General features: G+C 38.4%; 1 protein-coding gene across 1 annotated transcript in view; it reads left to right on the top strand.

The window, feature by feature from the left end:
- Nucleotides 1-870: 870 nt before the first annotated feature.
- LOC131228665 (agamous-like MADS-box protein MADS2) overlaps nucleotides 871-17,496 on the top strand; it is a 55,371-nt gene continuing 38,745 nt past the window's right edge. Inside the window, exon 1 of the mRNA XM_058224482.1 lies at nucleotides 871-929. The gene's annotated coding sequence lies outside the window, so the exon portion shown is untranslated. The remainder of the gene's footprint in view (nucleotides 930-17,496) is intronic.

Genomic DNA, 17,496 nt, shown 5'->3' with positions numbered 1-17,496 from the left:
CTTGAGGGTAGCAAAGCAAGATGTCGAAAATTGCAGCTCCTCTCTGAATAAGAAGATCGTGAGATAGCTGTGGATGGCCTGTTTGATATTTTTATGGTATGAAGCGGCCCCGGACCGTCCATCCAAAGTCATATGGGTTCAGCTGGCTCAGAATTATAAAGTGCGGGCCCTGCGACAGCTTTCGTGCCTGGGAGCAGATGGTCGTACGTCGTGTGGTAGCAATTGCCGGTTCTGCTGGAGATAAAAGAGAAGACTAGCTATCCTCTGCAATTGCTTCTTCGGAGCGTCTCTGCCTCAGTAAGATTGTTTGGTAACGGCAATCTGGTATGTTTCTCATGTCTTACCTGTGGTGGGTCTCCTTGAGTGCAAGGCTCCGGAGTTCTCATCTTTGCTACCATCAATTCCATGGAGTTTTGTGACTAGAGAGGATCAGGAAAGCAGGCTTCAGGCGCCAGTTCCTTTTACAGCTTGCTGTGGGAATCGCAGGAAGTAGTGGGATGGCCCTGTTTTCTTGAGATCCTTCTGCAGCTGCTTTGATGAGCTATTTCCGAATTCAGTAGAGGTATGGTGCTGCTCCCCTCTTCGGGGTTGATTAGCGGTCATAAGTCGGTAACCTTTTGCCGGATTTTTCAATGTTCTTCGGTACATTGGCCTTTTTTTTTTAAAATGTATTTTGTTCGGTCGATATGATAGGCGTAGCTTTTTTTCAGCCCGCCAGAATGGATATATGTTTTTTATTTTTATTTTTTTTATTTTTTGAAGATTAATGGATGTATGGTTTCTCTCACACATCTATAAAATTCAGATGATGTGCTCCCACCTTTAGGTGGAGGGGAAAAAAAAAAAAGAAGCAAAAAAAGGGGAGTTCGTACGTCAGTTGCAATTCAAGGATCTAGCGCTAGTCACCACCCACTGGGGCCCACATGCTGGTATGGTCCAATGATCTGAATTGTCCATGTTATCGTTGCTACAGTAAATAAGTTTTCCAATAATCACGTATCAGTATGATCCTAACCTTTGATTTTTAGAGTCCCATATGAGTTGGATTTTTTTATTAATTTTTTTTTTTTTTTAAATTCTCATTGTTCTAAATTCATTTATAGACACTGATGGTCCGAATTATTACATCCCATGTAGCTTAGAGTTCACAACATGGACATTTTTTTATATCATTGAACTGCTCAGCATGTGGGCCTTGAGCCTCCACAGAAGCAAAACAACATCTGTTTATGTTATCTATGCAACCATCCCAAGTTCTAGGCCCTAACCTAGATGGGCCAAAGTAAGGATGAACATTTGATTCTGACCGATAATATTGTGGTTTATTATGAAGCGTGGAAAAGAAAATTTATGGTGACTGCCATTCAATTCAGTAGATTAATGGCCAGGATGATCTCCTTTATACCCTCAGACATTAAGATATTGCCCAGAGCAGATGCTTTGGATCATGTTTTTCATTGTTAATAATTCCGAAATGTGGGAAGACATCACCCGTAATTTTATTGATTTGAATAGGTTATGTGCAGACATTCGGAGAAGGACAACAACCATGCCTATCATATAAACCATCCATGCGCACACAAAAAAAAAAAAAAAAAAAAAAAACTATAATGGGGGTAGAACCAAACAAAACACCTCCGAGAAATAACAGATTCCACCCAATCCACCAAAGTCAGCTACTCCCACCAAACATTATCATGGCTTGCCTCATCCATTGTTAATGTCCCTTTTCACACTAAAAAGATCATCCCACCTTTTGAATACCTTGTTGCTGCTGATCTAGATTCCAATCTAGGCCAGTCCATCCGCTACATTGTTTCAGTCATAAAGTTCTGTAGCCCAAACCAGTTGCAGTACTTAATGCCATCAAGCAAGGCTTTAGCTTCAGCAACTGTATTAGAGACTACTCTGTAATGTTGGTGGAAAAGTGAGGTTTAAGGTTACCATCATGGTCCCTATAGACTCTGCCTCCTGCCCCTGAATAACCTCTTGAGGAACCGTCAGTATTTAGATTACACCAATCCTCTCTTGGCCTGATCCATTTTAAAATTGTGCATTATATCCTTTTATCTACTTTTTTCAAAATACCAAATGGTTCCAGCCTAATTGCCTACAAGAAAGGGAAGCGTGTGTTGCTTGGCTTGTGGCCAACAATATCTGCGATCCAACCATTTATTTTTCCGACGACAAATCGCTGCCACCATTCCCTTGCCATAAAATCTTCTAGCGTTCGGCATAACCACAGTTCCAATATAATGAGACTCGGAAGCATTCCTCAAAGAGTCTTGAAAGTCGACAACGATCTCGCAAGGCTGCACCATTGCTCCAGTCTATTAAATAGACTATTTGTTGTGAAGCCACATATCAAATATACCGCTATTGTGTTCGAACCATGGAGGCTAAGCAGTCATGATATAGAAGATGGCCAAATTTTCCATAACAATTGAAAACATCCCCCTAAGAAGACGACCATCCTCTAACATGGTTGTTAAGACGGACAAATCTCGTTACTAAGTGTCTTGCTGACATCGGACCTCCATTCCTTGTTGCTGAGTGACTTGTCTCACCCAACAAAGTGTCCCCTTAAGTAGCATTACTGACTTTGGGAATTACATGTTGCTTTGTCCCTACCATTTCCTCTCTTAAATAATCAGTTGTTTCATTAGTCAACATTTCAAGCTAAAGGATGGCCCTAGAAACCACCTTGATCATCTCAATATGGCCAGCTTCTCTTCCCTCCCAGGCTAGAAGATGCAACATGATCCTCCTGCCAGATACAGCCACCTCCACGCTTAGCCCATTGGTATTCAAACCATTGACTTCTCTGTTAGATTGATGAGCCCCTTGTTTGGAGAAGATTCTTTCTTGACCACATGCATAGCAATATTGAAATCAAAGGAAAGTAGAAAAAAAGGGCGCTAACCTCAATACAGAGATTTACGTGGTTTTCTTTCAGTACATCCACGGATTCACACAAATCCACTATGCTTAAAGGCAAAAAATGAAGAAGTGGCTCTCAATAGCCCTCGATACAATGACACCTCTCTCTCTCACGAAAGAATATAATTATCCCAAACGAATTAGGGTTTACATAAGAATTCCTTGTGAAATTATGAAATTGGCCTCTGATGATCAAGCGCCATTGATCCTAACACTTTTGGAATCTCCAGCATGTTCCCAAGTCAACTATCACCATCTTTCCTCTTCATATCTGGCATTGGCGATATTCTGAGCTTCCTTCGAGACGCCTTCACAACATACACATTTGGAAACCACATGCATGCCCACCTTTTGTACATTAACATTGATGGGGATCACCTCATTTATCACCTTCTACGCAAAAAATAGAAAATTTTGGAGGCATATACTTGCTCCAGGCCAATCGTGCAGTACCATTTTTCCTATTTTGTCTAGCCCAAACTTGATTCTAAGTTAAATTAGTTGAAAATTTCCTCGATGCTGAGGTTGTCCATATCAAGCAATCCTCCTGACTACTCGTGTTTATACCACTATCTCGAATTTGGGTATGCAACTCATTCGGAACACAACCCTCTAAAATTGCCAAATTCCATTCAACTCATTCAGAACATAGCCTTTTAAAATTGCCAAGTTCCATTCACCCTCTTAAAAAATAATTGCCACCATGGCAACCCCCAAATCATCCAATATTTGAACTCCTTCCCTGGCTTCAATCATGTTGTATACTAGCCAATTCTAGTGCATAGGTTCACACTCCCCCAATCCATTAAGATTTGCCAATGTTTCAGCCCTTTCATTCTATAATCAACTGGGTTCTTCAAAATTTTGGATATGTATTTGGCGTGTATTTATTTGACCCATAAAGACTTACAATGGAGGATTGAAAATAAATCTTTAGCCTTAGGCTTTTCACAATTTCTCTTATTCAGCTATCCCCCCAATCCATCTTTAGTTACACATATTTACTCCATACTAGCTAACACCCTTCTTGTCTTCTCTTCACTCCGTCTCCAAAAGAAATTTGTGAATGCCGTCTCCATATTTGTGCACATGGCCGTTAGAATGTCTAGAGGTGCCATTATATTTATTGAATAGTTGGCGAGGATATGATTGATTAGCGTAAGTCTCCCTATCGATGATAGAAGCTTCCCTTTCAAACCCTCTATCCTCCTCCTCACTTTCTGAGAGAGGTGGAAAGTAAGAGAACCTTAATTTGGTTTTTGCTAACGGTTCTCCTAGGTCATTGGAAGATTAGCCTATTTGAATCCAGGTGTCCTACTCTTTTACATGAACCAGGGGCAGAGGGGCTTTGGATGAGGTGAGAAAACAATTCTTGCCCTTGTCAATCAAGTGATCACACTCTTAAAACGTGGATCCCATTCAATCACGTACAATACTTAGGCTGTCTATTGCAGGAATAGAATTATTCTCCTTCATTATCCCTTAAATTAGGATTGTAATCACGAAAAATTATGGGCCAACATATACAATGTATAGCATTCTGTAATCTATTTAAGAGGATGGAATCTCATTGATCGATGCGGAATTGAATATCATGATATTAGAGCCACGGTGTTCTCTTTGAAGTTCGTGTAATTTTCTTTGCGATTGGAGACTTCTTGTCTTTGATTTATAGATTTCCTTATCTTGTCATTCCCATCAATTTTTTATTTGCTACAATACAAGAAAGTTTCAGCATCTTCTCTCAGTTCGTACAGAATGAGTCTGTGATCTTCCAATCAACGTCAGAAATTACTCTTGAGTTCATGACAGCTGGAATATTTGGAACATTCAGAATATGTTTAGCAATTTTTGCTCATCATAGATCTGATCCATTCTTAGTTGTCATTCATAGAAATGGAGAAGTCTGAGGTATTTTTGGTTCTATTTATTTGAAAGATCTAATCCATTCTGGGCCGTTAATCATAGAAATGGAGAAGCCTCGGGTATTTTTAGTTTGATTTACTAGAAAAAATTATACCTCTTGAGCTTTCGAATTCCAAGTATACCTTGAAGGCAAAGAATTGTGGGGACATGTCTCCGGATCTGATCTACTTGCCTATAGAGTATGAAAAAAAAGAAAAAGAAAGAAAAGATATCCTCCTGATATACTCAGGATGTAAAAAATCAAATCCTGGATTCTTGAATCAATAGATCCTCAATTTATTTTGCATCTCAAACTCTACAAAATCGCGAAGGACATGTGGAAATTTTAAAATAAGTCATATCGTCAAGAAAATTATGCACGTCAATTGCAATTAGAATTTGACATTGCTCAATATCATCAAGGAACTTTGTCCATTCAAAAATATTATTCAGGCTTTTTTACTTTATGGGCTGAATATGATGAGATTATATATGTTAATGTATCTAACGTCGTTCTGGCTGAAATACAAGGACTTCAAGCAACTAGTCATTGGGATCAATTTTTTATGAAACTACATTCTGAATATGAGACTGTTCGGTCTAATCTAATGAGTAGGGTTCCATCTCCATCGTTGGATGAATGCTTGAATAAACTTCTTCATGAGGAACACAAAAATTAACGAAAGTACATTTGGAACAGGAAATTACAAATGTTATTGTTGATGTTGCTTGAGTGGCTCAAGAAAAACCTTCTTCTCATGATATGAGTACCGTATAGTACTACAACTGTAAAAAAAAAATAGTCATTATACCTCCTAGTGTCAACAAGAATTTTGTAATTGCTGCAAAAGAACCGGTCATATCATTACAGAATGCCATAAACAACCTCTGAATCAAACTACTCCAAATCAGTTTCCTCATGCCCATACTGCAATAATTGATGCATCTGTTCTACAGCCTATGATTTCTTCAGCCTTCGACTATCGTGTCCTCATCATCTAGTACATAGCTTGGCTTGTCTGTTTCTTTGACCCCCGAAATGATCCGGCAAATGATTTTAAATGCCTTTTTTGCACTTGGTATCTCATGTAAAATTGGAAAACCTCCTTCTGTTTGATATCTTGATTCTGAAGCATCAAATCACATGATATTCACATTTGGAAATCTTTCCAATGTAAAAAAATATATTTAAAATCTTCAAGTTCAAACTGCAGATGGAGATAGTCTTCCAATTACTACAACTTGTGATTTTAGTCCCATTGACAAATATTTATCTCTCTCCTCGCTTGACCACCAATTTACTTTTTAAGTTGTCTATTTTAGGTACATGGATCCCATTCAATCATGTACTATACTTAGGTTATCTATTTTAGGAATGAAAATTTTCTCATTCATTATCCCATTCAATCATGTACTATACTTGGGTTGTTTATTTTAGGAATAGAATTATTCTCCTCCATTATCCCTTAAATAAGGGATTATAATCACCCAAAATTATGGGTCAACATATACCATGTATAGCATTCTGTAATCTATTTAAGAGGATGGAATCTCACAATGAGACCAACCTGAAATTGGATGAAAACTTGATTTCAAGATCTCAACATTTTAGATTTCTGTAAAAATATCAGCCCTTGTTAATCCTTTGCCTCGACACCCGTTTATACTCCTATTAGAAAAAAAAAGGAAAAAAAAGAAGGAACTTTTGTCTTCTAATTGAAGAGTAGTCATTCATGAAAAATATTATGCCATCAAAATAAACTAAATGGATAATGATAGGGCATGTGTGGGATAAGTGGTATGGCTAGCATTCCCCACTCCTAACAAGATGGTTGAACGCCATACTAAGGACTTTTGCTACTACGATGAAGTAATGGTTTGCAAAGCCTAGAGGTTCTTCCATTTACACATAATTGAAAACCAACAACTATCCCAACATCTTACTAGCAAGCCTATCATTATCATAGGGTAGAACCAAACAAAACACCTCCGAGAAATAACAGCTTCCACCCAATCCACCAAGGTCAGCTACTCCCACCTAACATTATCATGGCTTGCCTCATCCATTGTTAATGTCTCTTTTCACACTTAAAAAAAAAAAAAAAAAAAAAAAAAACCTATAATGGGGTAGAACCAAACAAAACACCTCCGAGAAATAACAGATTCCACCCAATCCACCAAGGTCAGCTACTCCCACCTAACATTATCATGGCTTGCCTCATCCATTGTTAATGTCTCTTTCCACACTAAAAAGATCATCCCACTTTTTGAATACCTTGTTGCAGCCGATCTAGATTCCAATCTGGGCCAGTCCTTTCGCTACATGGCTTCAGTCATAAAATTATGTAGCCCAAATCAGTTGCACTACTTAATGCCATCAAGCAAGGCTTTAGCTTCAGCAACTGTATTAGAGACTACTCTGTAATGTTGATGGAAAAGTGAGGTTTAAGGTTACCATCATGGTCCCTATAGACTCTGCCTCTTGCCCCTGAATAACCTCTTGAGGAACCGTCAGTATTTAGATTACACCAACCCTCTCTTAGCCTGATCCATTTTAAAATTGTGCATTATATCCTTTTATCTACTTTTTTCTAAATACCAAATGGTTCCAGCCTAATTGCCTCCAAGAAAGGGAAGCGTGTGTTGCCTCACACCGGCTTGTGGCCAACAATATCTGTGATCCGACCATTTATTTTTCCGACGACAAATCGCTGCCACCATTCCCTTGCCATAAAATCTTCTAGCGTTCGGGCATAACTACAGTTCCAATATAATGAGACTCGGAAGCATTCCTCAAAGAGCCTTGAAAGTCGACAATGATCTAGTCTATTAAATAGACTATTTGTTGTGAAGCCACATATCAAATATACTACTATTGTGTCCGAACCATGGTGGCTAAGCAGTCATGATATAGAAGATGGCCAAATTTTCCATAACAACTGAAAACATCCCCCTAAGAAGACGACCATCCTCTAACATGGTTGTTGAGATGGACAAATCTCGTTACTAAGTGTCTTGCTGACACCGGACCTCCACTCCTTGCTGCTGAGTGACTTGTCTTACCCAACAGAGTGTCCCCTTATGTAGCATTACTGACTTTGGGAATTACATGTTGCTGTGTCCCTACCATTTCCTCTCTTATATGATCAGTCGTTTCATTAGTCAACATTTCAAGCTAGAGGATGGCCCTAGAAACCACCCTGATCATCTCAATATGTCCAGCTTCTCTTCCCTCCCAGGCTAGAAGATGCAACATGATCCTCCTGCCAGATACAACCACCTCCTCTCTTAGCCCATTGTTATTCAAACCATTGACTTCTCTATTAGATTGATGAGCCTCTTGTTTGGAGAAAGATCCTTTCTCGACCACATGCATAGCAATATTGAAATCAAAGGAAAGTAGAAAAAAAGGACGCGAACCGCAATATAGAGATTTACGTAGTTTTCTTTCAGTATCTCCACGGATTCACACAAATCCACTATGCTTAAAGGCAAAAAATGAAGAAGTGGCTCTCAATAGCCCTCGATACAATGACACCTCTCTCTCTCTCACGAAAGAATATAATTATCCCAAACGAATTAGGGTTTACATAAGAATTCCTTGTGAAATTATGAAATTGGCCTCTGATGATCAAGCGCCATTGATCCTAACACTTTTGGAATCTCCAGCATGTTCCCAAGTCGACTATCACCATCTTTCCTCTTCATATCTGGCATTGGCGATATTTTGAGCTTCCTTTGAGACGCCTTCACAACATACACATTTGGAAACCAGATGCATGCCCACCTTTTGTACATTAACATTGATGGGGATCACCTCATTTATCACCTTCTACGCAAAAAATAGAAAATTTTGGAGGCATATACTTGCTCCAGGCCAATCATGCAGTACCATTTTTCCTATTTTGTCTAGCCCAAACTTGATTCTAAGTTAAATTAGTTGAAAATTTCCTCGATGCTGAGGTTGTCCATATCAAGCAATCCTCCTGACTAGTGTTTATACCACTATCTCGAATTTGGGTATGCAACTCATTTGGAACACAACCCTCTAAAATTGCCAAATTCCATTCAACTCATTCAGAACATAGCCTTTTAAAATTGACAAGTTCCATTCACCCTCCTCTTAAAAAATAATTGCCACCATGGCAACCCCCAAATAATCCAATATTTGAACTCCTTCCCTGGCTTCAATCATGCTGTATCCCAGCCAATTCTAGTGCATAGGTTCACACTCCCCCAATCCATTAAGATTTGCCAATGTTTCAGCCCTTTCATTCTATAATCAACTGGGTTCTTCAAAATTTTGGATATGTATTTGGCGTGTATTTATTTGACCCATAAAGACTTACAATGGAGGATTGAAAATAAATCTTTAGCCTTAGGCTTTTCACAATTTCTCTTATTCAGCTACCCCCCCAATCCATCTTTAGTTACACATATTTACTCCATACTAGCTAACATCCTTCTTGTCTTCTCTTCACTCCCTCTCCAAAAGAAATTCGTGAATGCCGTCTCCATATTTGTGCACATGGCCGTTAGAATGTCTAGAGGTGCCATTATATATATTGAATAGTTGGCGAGGATATGATTGATTAGCGTAAGTCTCCCTATTGATGATAGAAGCTTCCCTTTCTAACCCTCTGTCCTCCTTGTCACTTTCTGAGAGAGGTGGAAAGTGAGAGAACCTTAATTTGGTTTTTGCTAATGGTGCTCCTAGGTCATTGGAAGATTAGCCTGTTTGAATCCAGATGTCCTACTCTTTTACATGAACCATGGGGCAGAGGGGCTTTGGATAAGGTGAGAAAACAATTCTTGCCCTTGTCAATCAAGTGATCACACTCTTAAAACGTGGATCCCATTCAATCACGTACAATACTTAGGCTGTCTATTTCAGGAATAGAATTATTCTCCTTCATTATCCCTTAAATGAGGATTGTAATCACCCAAAGTTATGGGCCAACATATACCATGTATAGCATCTTGTAATCTATTTAAGATGGAATATCACAATGAGATCGACGTGGAATTGAATATCATGATATCAAAGCCACAGTGTTCTCTTTGAAGTTCATGTAATTTTCTTTGCAATTAGAGACTTCTCGTCTTTGATTTATAGATTTCCTTGTCTCGTCATTCCCATCAATTTTTTATTTGCTCCAATACAAGACAGTTTCAACATCTTCTCTCAGTTCGTACAGAATGAGTTTGTGATTTCCAATCAACGTCAGAAATTACTCTTGAGTTCATGACAGCTGGAATATTTGGAACATTCAGAATATGTTTAGCAATTTTTGCTCATCATAGATCTGATCCATTCTTAGTTGTCATTCATAGAAATGGAGAAGTCCGAGGTATTTTTTGTTCTATTTATTTGAAAGATCTAATCCATTTTGGGCCGTTAATCATTGAAATGGAGAAGCCTCAGGTATTTTTAGTTTGATTTACTAGAAAAAATTATACCTCTTGAGCTTTTGAATTCCAAGTATACCTTGAAGGCAAAGAATTGTGGGGAAATGTCTCCGGATCTGATCTACTTGCCTATAGAGTATGAAAAAAAAGAAAAAGAAAGAAAAGATATCCTCCTGATATACTCAGGATGTAAAAAATCAAATCCTGGATTCTTGAATCAATAGATCCTCAATTTATTTTGCATCTCAAACTCTACAAAACCGCCAAGGACATGTGGAAATTTTAAAAAAAGTTATATCATCAAGAAAATTATGCACGTTAATTGCAATTAGAATTTGACATTGCTCAATATCATCAAGGAACTTTGTCCATTCAAAAATATTATTCAGGCTTTTTTACTTTATGTGCTAAATTTGATGAGATTATATATCTTAATGTATCTAACGTCGTTCTGGCTGAAATACGAGGACTTCAAGCAACTAGTCACCGGGATCAATTTTTTATGAAACTACATTCTGAATATGAGACTGTTCGGTCTAATCTAATGAGTAGGGTTCCATTGCCATCCTTGGATGAATGCCTGAATAAACTTCTTCACGAGGAACACAAAAATTAACGAAAGTACATTTGGAACAGGAAATTACGAATGGTATTATTGATGTTGCTTGAATGGCTCAAGAAAAACCTTCTTCTCATGATATGAGTACCGTATAGTACTACAACTGTAAAAAATTTAGTCATTATACCTCCTAGTGTCAACAAGAATTTTGTAATTGCTGCAAAAGATCCGGTCTTATCATTACTGATTGCCATAAACAACCTCTGAATCAAACTACTACAAATCGGTTTCCTCATGCCTATACTGCAATAATTGATGCATCTGTTCTACAGCCTACGATTTCTTCAGCCTTCGACTACTATGTCCTCATCATTTAGTACATAGCTTGGCTTGTCTGTTTCTATGACCCTGAAATGATTTGGCAAATGATTCTAAATGCCTTTTTTGCACTTGGTTTCTCATGTAAAATTGGAAAACCTCCTTCTATTTGATATCTTGATTCTGAAGCATCAAATCACATGATATTCACATTTGAAAATCTTTCCAATGTCAAAAAATATATTGAAATCTTCAAGTTCAAACTGCAGACGGAGATAGTCTTCCAATTGTTGCAACTGGTGATGTTCTTGTTTTAGTCCCATTGACAAATATTTGTCTCTCTCCTCGCTTGGCCACCAATTTACTTTTTAAGTTGTCTATTTTAGGTACATGGATCCCATTCAATCATGTACTAAGGTTATCTATTTTAGGAATGAAAATTTTCTCATTCATTATCCCATTCAATCATGTACTATACTTGGGTTGTTTATTTCAGGAATAGAATTATTCTCCTCCATTATCCCTTAAATAAGGGATTATAATCACCCAAAATTATGGGTCAACATATACCATGTATAGCATTCTGTAATCTATTTAAGAGGATGGAATCTCACAATGAGACCAACCTGAAATTGGATGAAAACTTGATTTCAAGATCTCAACATTTTAGATTTCTGTAAAAATATCAGCCCTTGTTAATCCTTTGCCTCGACACCCGTTTATACTCCTATTAGAAAAAAAAAGAAAAAAAAGGAAAAAAAAAAGGAACTTTTGTCATCTAATTGAAGACTAGTCATTCATGAACAATATTATGCCATCAAAATAAACTAAATGTATAATGATAGGGCATGTGCGGGATAAGTGGTATGGCTAGCATTCCCCACTCCTAACAAGATGGTTGAACACCATACTAAGGACTTTTGCTACTACGATGAAGTAATGGTTTGCAAAGCCTAGAGGTTCTTCCATTTACACATAATTGAAAACCAACAACTATCCCAACATCTTACCAGCAAGCCTATCATTATCATAGGGTAGAACCAAACAAAACACCTCCGAGAAATAGCAGATTCCACCCAATCCACCAAGGTCAGCTACTCCCACCTAATATTATCATGGCTTGCCTCATCCTTTGTTAATGTCCCTTTTCACACTTTAAAAAAAAAAAAAAAAAAAAAACCTATAATGGGGTAGAACCAAACAAAACACCTCCGAGAAATAACAGATTCCACCCAATCCACCAAGGTCAGCTACTCCCACCTAACATTATCATGGCTTGCCTCATCCATTGTTAATGTCTCTTTCCACACTAAAAAGATCATCCCACTTTCTGAATACCTTGTTGCAGCCGATCTAGATTCCAATCTGGGCCAGTCCTTTAGCTATATGGCTTCAGTCATAAAATTATGTAGCCCAAATCAGTTGCACTACTTAATGCCATCAAGCAAGGCTTTAGCTTCAGCCACTGTATTAGAGACTACTTTGAAATGTTGATGGAAAAGTGAGGTTTAAGGTTACCATCATGGTCCCTATAGACTTTGCCTCTTGCCCCTGAATAACCTCTTGAGGAACCGTCAGTATTTAGATTACACCAACCCTCTCTTGGCCTGATCCATTTTAAAATTGTGCATTATATCCTTTTATCTACTTTTTTCTAAATACCAAAAGGTTCCAGCCTAATTGCCTCCAAGAAAGGGAAGCGTGTGTTGCCTGGCTTGTGGCCAACAATATCTGTGATCCGACCATTTATTTTTCCGACGACAAATCGCTGCCACCATTCCCTTGCCATAAAATCTTCTAGCATTCGGGCATAACCACAGTTCCAATATAATGAGAGTCGGAAGCATTCCTCAAAGAGCCTTGAAAGTCGACAATGATCTTGCAAGGTTGCACCATTGCTCTAGTCTATTAAATAGACTATTTGTTGTGAAGCCACATATCAAATATACTACTATTGTGTCCGAACCATGGTGGCTAAGCAGTCATGATATAGAAGATGGCCGAATTTTCCATAACAACTGAAAACATCCCCCTAAGAAGACGACCATCCTCTAACATGGTTGTTGAGATGGACAAATCTCGTTACTAAGTGTCTTGCTGACACCGGACCTCCACTCCTTGTTGCTGAGTCGACAATGATTTACTTTTTAAGTTGTCTATTTTAGGTACATGGATCTCATTCAATCATGTACTATACTTAGGTTATCTATTTTAGGAATGAAAATTTTCTTATTCATTATCCCATTCAATCATGTACTATACTTGGGTTGTTTATTTTAGGAATAGAATTATTCTCCTCCATTATCCCTTAAATAAGGAATTATAATCACTCAAAATTATGGGTCAACATATACCATTTATAGCATTCTGTAATCTATTTAAGAGGATGGAATCTCACAATGAGACCAACTTGAAATTGAATGAAAACTTGATTTCAAGATCTCGACATTTTAGATTTCTGTATAAATATCAGCCCTTGTTAATCCTTTGCCTCGACACCCGTTTATACTCCTATTAGAAAAAAAGAAAAAAGGAAAAAAAAAAAAAAAAATCTTTTGTCATCTAATTGATGACTAGTCATTCATGAACAATATTATGCCATCAAAATAAACTAAATGGATAATGATAGGGCAGGCATGTGTGTGATAAGCGGTATGGCTGGCATTCCCCACTCCTAACAAGATGGTTGAACACCATACCAAGGACTTTTGCTACTACGATGAAGTAATGGTTTGCAAAGCCTAGAGGTTCTTCCATTTACACATAATTGAAAACCAACAACTATCCCAACGTCTTACCAGCAAGCCTATCCATACGTTTGAGAATCCGAACCTCTCTAGAACCTAGGAAATGAAACCCCGTTCTACCAAGTTGTATACATTTTTCATATCAAGCTTGAGAATTATATTAACTCCCTGCACCTTGTGATCTATCTCATTCACCATCTCATTAGCTAGAGCGATATTCTCCAACATGCCTTTGCCTCGTACAAACTTCCTTTGCTCTTCCATATAAGCTTTGGGAGGAACTTAGCTAGCCTGGTGGCGATAAGTTTGGCGAGAAATTTGTAGATACAATTACAAAGATTGATGGACCTGAAGTCCACGATGCTTTCATGGTTTGAAGACTTCTGAATCATGCATATCAAAGTGTTGCCATAGCCCCTCAGGATCTCTCCACCATTGAAAAAAAAATGCAAAATGCTTAGTATGTCTTCACCAATTATGCCCTAGGAAGGAAAAAAAAAACTTTTGGGGAAGCCATCCAGACATAGCATACTATTACTTGGAATAAGAAAAACCACCTACCTCACCTCTACCATTTTCAAGGTGTTTATGAGCTACTTGTTGTTTAGGTCCCTGACTAGATGAGGGATGGAATCTAGTATATTCCCTGTATTTGACTTTCTTTTAATATGTAAAGAGTGTTATAGAACCTGACCATCTTTGCTTCCATTTCCGTTTGCATTTCCAATATTACCACTGATTCTATCTTGATGTGCTTGATAGTTGTATAGAGGTGTCTTTCTAAGACTAAGTCATGAAAGAAACGAGTGATGCAATCTCCCTCCATCAACAAAAGGTTTTTGGATTTTGTTGTGTGCCAAGTGCAAATTTAGTGCATCTTAATACATTGCATTAACTTGTAAAAATGTATTGTGTAGATTAGGCTTAAAATACAAAGCATTGTATTGGATCCAACCTCTTATTTAAGAGGTTAGATCTAATTCAAATGTTTTTAAGCTAAGCTTAACATATAATTTGGGCCCACCATGATTGCTTAATGACACCCAACTCGTTTACTACATGAGTTTCCTCCTATTCTACTTACCTTTCAAAACCCAGCTCAATCCAAAACATGTGGGCCACACTATGTAAAATAATGCCTAAAGCCTCTAAAATTACATATTGTTCCCTACTCAAGTTTTGGATAGTCCAACTATTTGGGTGTTCATACATCCTGGTGTTAGAAATCAAGTAAACTTGATATATAAGTCTTAGTATAACTATGATTAAAATTAGTTGCTATTTTGCTTTGTGGTGAGTTTTTATTTTGAGTTCAATTAGGCTTTATACTTTCAAGTGTAAGTTGTATTCTTTTAGGGACATCATAGATAGAGATAGAGAGAGCAATAAAGTAATTTTTTAATTCTTTTCTTCATCTCTTATAGTATTGTGTGAAGGCTAGTTAATGTAGGGGCATTTTCACACCGGGCTCGAGTGGGGTAGCCTGTGGGATGCGGGGACACACTCGGGGTGGGCAGCCCATGTGAGACAGTGATGTAGAGCGGGTTGCAGACAGTTTAATGGCCAAGATGGATTAGAAAAGGCCTAGTCGATGACAAAAGTGATCCGAACCGTCATACCTTAAATCGGGCATATCACACAATCCGGAATGAGCTATCGGATGTAAAATATATGATTTTGGGATAGAATGAGTTACTTTAGCCACCCAACCTCGCTTCGCCAGGTTGCGCAAGCCGAATTTGTGAAATACCATCAGATCAATGGTCGTTTCCCTATTTTAATTCTGTTTTTACTATAAATAGCAAGTTTTTGTTTGATTATAACTCTTCATCCGTTGAGCTTTAGGAGTTGCGCCCAATGCAAAAAGTGCTTATAATAATTAGGAGAACAACGTGGTGAAGCCAAATAGGACACTTACTATTTTTGGCCTAAAACCATGCTCACTAGTAAACATCATGACCATCTATAAATAGTTAGTTTACTATTTATAGTAAGTTGCGAATTCTAGGAGTTTTAGTTTTAGTTTGATTCTGAAACCTCTCTCGTTGCTTAGTATCCCTATTTAAAGGGTTGTGAACTCGTTTATTTCGTTAATCAATCAAATTACGAATTTTATAGAATTATTTCTATTTTTCTTGCTTTTTTTCCTCGTGGATTCGAGAAGTCTCTATGAAGAGTCCAAAGAAGCTCTGTGGATTCGGAGTAGTTATCCTTGAGGAAAACGGTGATCGACCTCATCACGTTCATCCCTGTGTCAGGCAGGTGGCTTGTGTGATGTGGGGCCCACGAGGGGGGTTCGGCCAAAGTCCTAACCCATGTCATGTGGGGCTTAGGCTATAAGATAAAGGGATTAATTCACCATGCTCTGTCAGTTCGAGCTTTTAGAGCAAGTAGTTAATTGACCTGCATCAAAGTGGTATCAGAGCAGGAGGTCTCGTGTTCGAGACTCCTCACCGGGGGTGATTAATGCATGGACATTTTCACACTCGGCTTGAGTGGGGTAGCCTGTAGGATGTGGGGACACTCAGGGTGGGCGGCCCGTGTGAGGCGGGCCCCACTCGTGTGAGGCGGTACCCATGTGATGTGGGGCCCATGAGGGGGTTTTACGTTTTGCATATTGGTATTATTTAAAACATCATGAACGCTTTGGATTTTTTTTGTTTGGTTTTTATTTTAGTTTACTTTATCGCCAAGTAAGAGGTTGCGCACATGGCACGTTTAGGGGTATAAGATTTTCTCTATAAATAAGCACCCCTTGTAGTTCTTTTGATTCATTGAAGTTGAATAAAAACTTCATACGTGGTTTTTCTGCTCTCTGAGTTTCTGAGTTGTGGAAAAATTAAAGTGGGTCCGAAGCCCTCCCTTGTCGAAGGACTGAGATTAAAGTGGGTGTGAAGCCCTCCTTTTTTGAAGGGTTAACTACTGTGCTGCGAAGCCATGTTTATCCTCATCTACCCTGTATCATCTATATTTCCCCCTTCTACAATCATCCTCACTTCGAATCTGCCAGTTTTTGCAACAGTTCTTCTCCTACAGCCAGTTTTCAGAATCTGGCCCGACAGGAGGGCTGAAACTTTGGTGGAGCACCATGCACAGACCGCATCTCAAATCGAGCTGAAAATCAAGGATTTTGGAGTCCTCCCCTGGCCAACCAGATCCTAGGAGTCGGTTCGGGGAATCGGGCCACACTTGCACGTGCGGCCAGGCTTCGGCGCACATGCGCCCGGCCTTGGTACGTTGTCTGCACATGCGGACTATTCCAGGTTTAGGTTTCCTCCTTATTTTCTCCCTTTTCATACTTGTTTTCATAACCCTAACCCTAGATTGCATTATCCTTAATTTATTTGCCCCTTTTTTCACCCTAGGGTTCCTTGAATTGAAATTGGGGAATCTCATGGATTAGAGATTGATTGTTGTGCATGTGTGGCTGAATTCTATTTCCCTTTGAGCATCGTTTGGTCCATAATTTTATTGATCCAGTCCTAACCTGTGTAGGCCTGGACTCGTGCAGATTCCCTTTTAATTGAATGTTTGAGCTTTTGTGTGGGATGTGGAATTATTATGTGATTGTTCTAAATTAGTATGATCTAAGCCTGAAATCTTGCATATCATATTTAA

The sequence above is a fragment of the Magnolia sinica genome, chromosome 16 (assembly GCF_029962835.1).
Source record: "Magnolia sinica isolate HGM2019 chromosome 16, MsV1, whole genome shotgun sequence".
Taxonomy (NCBI): Eukaryota; Viridiplantae; Streptophyta; class Magnoliopsida; order Magnoliales; family Magnoliaceae; genus Magnolia; species Magnolia sinica.
This window is presented reverse-complemented; position numbering and strand designations above follow the sequence as displayed.